Source organism: Melozone crissalis, unplaced genomic scaffold, assembly GCF_028551555.1.
Source record: "Melozone crissalis strain CALT ecotype California unplaced genomic scaffold, PUWL_Pcris_2 ptg000073l_1, whole genome shotgun sequence".
NCBI classification, from domain to species: domain Eukaryota; kingdom Metazoa; phylum Chordata; class Aves; order Passeriformes; family Passerellidae; genus Melozone; species Melozone crissalis.
In genome coordinates, this window is record NW_026535850.1 from 6,811,697 (window position 1) to 6,819,056 (window position 7,360).

A 7,360-nucleotide genomic window follows, 5' to 3' on the forward strand; every position below is an offset into this window, starting at 1 on the left:
TTTCCTCAGGAATCACCTCTTCTTTTTCTTCCCCCCAATCTGGGGAGAGTTCCCATGCAAATGTCTCCTGCAGCCAACTCCTGTCACTGTAGACTGACAAAGGAGATCTTGCAGTGGGGAGAGACTCCCTAGAGCTGCTGTGGAGAGCTGAAGGGGGAAGCTTTGTCCCTTAGTCTTGAAGTGTTGTTGGGGAGCTGCTTGTGCTCTGGGGGGGCGGACACCAATGATGTTTATCCAAGCCTTGCAGGTTCATTCCTGAGCTTGCTGACACACCACAGAGACTTAGGGGTTGTCGTACTGGGAAACAAATTTCAGTCTGGGCACTTGAAATGCTTCAATTATTCTTTTTTTGCTTTTCTGCAGAAATGTTGTCATCATCTATTCCTTCAAGAGAATCTTTTCCTACTTTTTGGGGAATTCCTTTTGCTGCCCTCCCAGACCAGGCCAATTCCCAGGGCTCCCTCCCAAAGTGAGGTGCAGCCCATAGCCTCCACTCTCCAGCTGGAACAGAAGGAAGCACGGAGTTTGCGGCTGTGGGAGAGGAGCTTCTCTTTCCTGCCTGCTTTCCCTTTGGGACAGATTGGTGTGTGCTCATTTGATAAAGGCAGGTTTAAACTCTGAAGCAGTTTTGTTTCAAACTTCTCCCTTCTCCAGGTCTTCTGTGGGTATCCTTGGACAAAAGGCCTCTTGGTGGGAGCTCCCAATGGCAGGTTAAGGAAGGAGGTTGATATTTCAGGGTTGTGAATGCTGAAAGCAGCTGGTTTCTGGAGTCCAGAACTGGGAATGGCTCATTTTGTCTCCTGCCTGCAGAAAAGGAAGTTGCAAAGTAAGAATTTCATTTGTGGAGATGGCCACCAGGGGTGTTTGCCAAGAGATGGGCTGGCAGAGAGGCAGGTCTCTTGCTAAAATGGCTGTGTGTTTGTTTTGATGGTGGAGAGGGTCAGAGATGCAGACACACCAGCTGAACGAACAGTGTGATTTACTGTAATGCCAAAGTGTAAAAAAGAGTCAGGAAAGGATAAGCTAAGCAATGCACCTCAGCATTATTACAAAAGGGTGCCTCTGGTGATTCAGGAAGATCCATCACCAGGTACCCCAATGCTTTCCCCTTCATCCAGAGCTGCACATCAGCTGGGGGAAACTGTCCCAGCCCAGCCCTGCAGATCCACGGCCGGGAACCGGGAAATCCTGCGGTGCCTCCACCTTTGGCAGCCAAGAGGCTCCCGAGTGCGCTGTGAGAGTAGCCCGGCTCCGACAGTGCTGGGCGAGCAATGTGCCAGAGCTTCTGCTGGGGGCACAGCTGGTGTCATTCTCCTCTTGGTTTTCTCCCCAGGCCTGCCCAGGGCTCAAGGAGGAACCAAGGCCAGGTGTGGCCTTGTCCATTTTCCTCATGCAGAAAGGTGAAGACGTGTTTCACCAGTGAATGCATGCAACAATCCTTTTGATAGTAACACTTGGTTAAGGAGCAGATACGTAGAATATTGGGTTGGGAAGGTCACCTAGAGGGCAGCTTTGGCTCAGGTCCTGTTGTTGAGGCTTCAGTCAGGGTCTGTTGTTCAGGCCTTGGTCCTTCAGTATTTTGTGGTGCAAATCACACCTGTGCAGAGCTGGAAACAAACAAGTCTGTCCTTAGCACATTTGAGACAGGGAACAGGATTAGCCCGGCAAGGCCAGGCTGGGGCCAGGAGCAGAAGGCCAGCACCCTGCTTTTGCCCACAGGCAGCCCTGCAGAGCAAGCAGCCCCTCCTGCCCAGGGGCTGAGGTGCCCGAAGCTGCCTCCCCGCTGTGCAGCTCTGCAGAGCCCGCGGGGCGCAGGGTCCTGGGCAGCCAGGGCAGCCCGGCTGCCTTGGGGCACAAGGAGTGGCCCAGAGAGAAGCTGCTGCCCTTTGCTTTGGAACTGTTCCTCAGAGTCTTGTCAATAATCCACAGTGTCTGATGTGTTTTCCTTTCCTCTCCCAAGTTTAACACAGCTTTTTGAGAAAACTGACTGAGGTAGCTGCTGCTGGTGGTGCTTTTGTCTGCAGGTAAGGGCAGGTGATTTGGACCAAGGACAGAGTCCATTGTTAACACCCCAGCTTTGCCAAGTCAAGAAAGCCATTCACAATTGGGCTACCACAACTGAGCTGTTTTCCTAGGTTTTGGAAAGCTACCACCTTAAGAAACCCAACAGATTTTCCTCCAGGAGGATACCAGCTGTAGCATGATTCCAATGTTTTCCACCCCTTTTCTGTGTCTTTTAAGAGTTCCTCAGTACCCAGCAGGAATGAAATGACCTGTGATAATGTGATTTGAGAGCTTTGTGTTGTTCAATGCCACATGAGTGTTCATGACAAGCTGGACAGCCCACTCGTGGCTCTGTCAAGTTAAATTTATCCCAATTCTGTGCAAACAGCAGCCCCGAGATGCTGAGAAGAGCAGGCACAGTGGGTGGGTGTGCATGCACACACCCAGAGGCTGACTGCTCTGTGGGCAGAAGGTTTTGAACTGTTGTAAATCATCACACTCCCAAGCTGGAGGAAGAAAACAAATCTATATGAAAAGATATAAATCTATATGGAATGAAAAGATATCAAAATGAATGAAATAATACATATTAATTTATCATATCTGTAATTTAACACCTATATACTATTGCTGGCAGGGGGTCTCTGTAAAAATCATGATCATGACGGGGCTGCTGAGGAACACGCCTAGAGCTGTTTGTTTTCCAGCATCAGTCTCATTCCATGGTTATGACAATGGGAAGATGCCAGCAGCTCACATCTCTGGCAGTGGGCAATGGACTTAATGATACAACTTACTTGAAAAGTTTTTTGACCAATCACACAAAGCAGAAGCATATTGACAGTAGTTCTACCCAACCACTAAAAGCACACGTACCTTTGGTTAAAACACTGCTTGCTTATTTTGAATACAATACCTGCTTGTAAACCTTAAAACACAATGCACCGAGCTCCATTATTAAGCTTAGAAGTTCCTAATATCTTGCTAGAGATATTTTTTTGAAGCTTAGGGAGTCATTCTAGCCAAGTATTAACACACAGACCATTGTTCTATTTGTCCTTACTTTTCTACTTCTTATATAAGTTTTCTGCTGACAAATCTTATGGCTGCTGCTTAGCTTAACTGCAGTTCTGTTGTCTCTGAGGCCTGCCTTTTGCAGCTGTCCCAAAACCCTCTGATTTGAAGGATTCCCACAATTCCCCCTCTGGGTACAACTAAAAAGAAACCTTTGTAACCATGTTGTTTATTAACTACCTTGCATTTCATAGCTTTACTATAGTATACCTGCTTATTTCTTGCTTAAAGCATCCTTTTTGCTCGCATTAAGCCTTGCTGTATTGCAACACAGCAATTTTAATGCTGTGGAAGTCAAGTCAGTTCAAAGGGCATAAGTCATGTCTGATAGCAATTACAAGTCGTTGTCCAAAAAAAGTCTCGCCTGTTCCGAAGTTTTAATTCAAAACCTTCCTCCATGTCTATACCATCATCCATTTAAAGAACTCTCTGTGAATCCATTTCCTACCTCTCTGTCTTGTGTGATAAAAACTTCTTTGATAGTTTTGTCCATCATTTGTCACACACACCGACATATGCAAGGCATTACTATTACTATCACTACCAAAACACCCAATACATATAGAGACCTATTCTACAAAGTTCCCCTAGCCAAGGTGCAAAGCTCCATCCTTGGAACAAATGATCTAACCATGACCCACCATCTTCTTTAATTGGACTGTCAAATCTTTCAGCTTTTGTATGCTTTTGTGGATGGATTCAGAGTGATCAGACAGGTTCATTCAATGCAATCCTTCAAATTCCTCAAAACCAAGCCCATGTGCCTGTGAAAGAAAATCAATTGCTGCTCTGTTCTGTAAGGTTGCATGTCTGACAGCACTAACATCAGTCATCATGTCACTAATTGCAATGGAAGTAGCACTGTCTTCTTTCTTCAGCCAACAATCCAGTCGGTATAATGGTTTCAATGCCTCGCCCGAGGCAAGTTGATGTAGAAATAAAGTTGATGTACCTCATTTTGCAGGGCCCTAGGGTCTGAAATTGCTATTACAGGGGGTTTTTTTTATAATGATGGGCAAATCTTTTTTCTCTGTGTTTTCTCTTGATGGCTTTTTTAACGATAGGTGCTATCACAGTGAGTTGCCAGATGCTACATGGGCCACCTTTAATTTTTGAGGGAATGTCCTGCCAGGCTCTATCTCCACAAATGAGCCAATATTTTGTTGCTAATTGTCATGGGGACTCATCTAGGTCATCTACTTGTCAGCAGTTTCACCCTTAGGGGGCACTGGGGTAGTACAATCGCACCACAAACTTGAGTATCTGTCCTCAGGATGATGGGGAGTAACATTTAACTGTGGATCTCCCTGGTACTGAAACTCAGCACAAAATTCCATCACCAATGAACCAAGAATTCCAATTCTTGAGGTTCAGATGGTGCTTTAAGAAGATCAGGGGCCCAGTGATGCCAGCTGGTTATGGGACTGATCTTGTTAGCAGCCTCACACCAATATTTGTCACGATAGGGTATTGGCTACTCCTTGGCTGGCACAGGCACACCGACCAAACAGGTTGCAAAGGATTTATCTGGGCTCAAATTGGTCAAACACATGGTGTCTGAGCCTGCTGACTTGGCTAAAGCAAGGCAAACATTCATTTTTGGTTGATCTACAGGCATGTATGCATGCAAAAGCAAGCAAGCAAAACCAACAAGCGCCTGTATATCATTTGATCAAACTCCATGTTCCTGCTCCGCTATTTTTTGGCAAAAGCTTGCCCATCTATTTCAGTTCTCAAGCAAATCTTTTAGCACTTATTCAGGGACTGGCCAACTATAGGGCACTAAACTATCCCTCTAACCTTCAATTTTTACAAATTTGGATATCTTAGAATTCTTTTGAACACAATGGACACCACGCTTTTGCTGAGGAACTCTATGATACAAACCATTTTCACAGTCCAAAAATCAACATCAAACTCAAGATTTGTAGCTTTCAGAGGTTGAACAGGGAACAGGTGGCATGCACCGTAGCTTTTCCATGCGGCTCACGTCTGCGTGCTCATTTCCCTGCTGGTGGAATTGTCGCTGCGCTCTTGTGTATGAGACGGTTTCACGCCCTTCACAGGGACCATCTTAGGTCCGGCACCTGTGCAACTGCAACATACCCTTTGCCCCAAGTGATTAGCGGAAATGGTCCTTCAATTTGTCCTTACTCAAGGTTTCTGATAGAAATCGAAGGATTTTCTTTCAATTTGGCCTGTGTGCTGTTTGAAAAGTGCCTAAAAATTGGAGGATTAGGTCCTGCAAATGAGCTATTCAAAACATAAAAACGAATAAAGCTTTGCTCAACCTCATCTGGGTTGTTGCTTGAGCCACTCCCCCTTTTGTTGATCTAGAATGGTTTTAGAGTGTGGTGCGTCCTTTCAACAATTGCCTGACCTGTGTGGGAATAGGGAATTCCAAAATGTGGCGAACACCCCAGTCCATAAAAATGTGGCCAATTTTTGAGCTGTGTATATGGGGCCATTTGTCAGTTTTCATCTCGTGGGGGATCAGTTTGGCGAGCTCTGGGCCCAGTGACACTGACAAGGACAAAAGCAAAAGACGAGAGGCGCTCTCTCTTCCCGGGACCAAAGTCCCACATCTTTAATGGAGAACAACTCCAGGAGAGAAAGGGAGTGTCCAGGAGAGGAAAGAAGATGTCCAGAGGAGGATAGAGAGCGTCCACCTCATGGCAGGGGATTTTAAACCCTGGGGGAGGAGGGTGGGTAGAAAGGAACTACCATAATTCAACATAATAAATCACCACACTGAAGTTTTCTGCATAAATTGCTGCACTTGTTGCAAACAAAATCCTAAAATCTCCCCAAACACAACCGTGCAGTCCCAAATGACCACAATGTGGGAGAAAAACCACTCAACCCCCCTGTATACCCAGGCACCAGGTGTCACGGGGAGCACCAACCCCTGCAACTAGAAAGTCCACACACACAGGCTCACCGGGAAAGGAGCATGTCTTTATGAGGGGACAGAGTGCTCACTTTTCTCAACACAACACACACCATCCAGCACATCAGCATCCACCCACATCATCTTCCTCAAACATTCATACACTGAAAACAGAAGCACAATTACAACCCACAGGAAAAATAGCAGCAATGAAACAGGATTTGCTCAATTCACCCCCAGAATTGCTAGCAGGTCCTTATTGACACAGCAAGTCCTTTCTGCCAGCAGCCAGACCCAAACCCAAACTGTACAGGCGTACGTGGTACACAGGACGTCTCTGTGTGACTTGTGAACAGCCCTTCCCCTGCATACACCTTACGGGTTACTTTATACAGAGTTAAACGTTCCCTTTCTCCACAGTCCCAGCAGTCTTGTCTGTTCCCCACGAGGAACAGCCGAGAGCGGAGGTGCCTCGAGGAAAGGAATGTCCTGGGAGTGCCCAGAGACGTCCAGAGCCCGGTTGTTCTCGCTGGAGCAGAGAAGCGTTCCTGCCGCGGTCACCAAATGAGGTGTGGAATAGAACTCCCCACAGTTAAAGGTAGAAGGTGGTGTGTTTATTACAGTGCAAGGCACACGAGGAGTTGTCTCTTAAAGACATGTGTGAAGAATCACTGCCGCTCTACTTATCTAAAAAAGTGCTACATATTCATATAATTCCCAAAACGACTAATACATATTCATTACGTAACACTGCCTACCCTCCTATGTATTAAAATATATTGTAATTGAGTCCAAAGTTCCTTCACATTTCTGCAGTCTTTCAATTCAAAAGGCTTGGTGGGTTTTAAAGTGGGGAATGGCCTCCATCAGATTAAGGCCAAGACGTCTTCCTCAATTTGACCTCTTTCCTTATGACCTGTTGGCAGGCTTTCGCACTCCTTGGCTAAAGCTGAAATTTCGGGGCCCAGGTGCAGGCTACGGTCCTCTTCTTTGTCACAAAGAAATCCGCATCCCATCCTGCTTCTTTAAACATAGTAAAGACAGGCAAGTGATATATTACCCTAGCCTTAACTACCTTATCTGCTAGAAATTAACTATCCCTTATTATTTCTACTCTTCTTGCTATACTCTTTCTGCCTAACGAAATCTTGCTAAAATTTTAACTCTTCCAGTTCTTTTAAATCCTGGATTCATTGGCCTCATCTCACACACCAGCCATGTGTCAGCCGATGCTGTAACTGGGAAATTCCACTCCTGAGCAGGAGATACAAGGCCTGGTTCTGAGCTGGAAGGGTGAGAAGGATGAGATGCACAGCGTTTTGATCCAGGGGATGTCCTGAAAGTGCACTGCCTACCTGCCCCTGCTGCCGAGCACCACGCTCCATCTCCTTC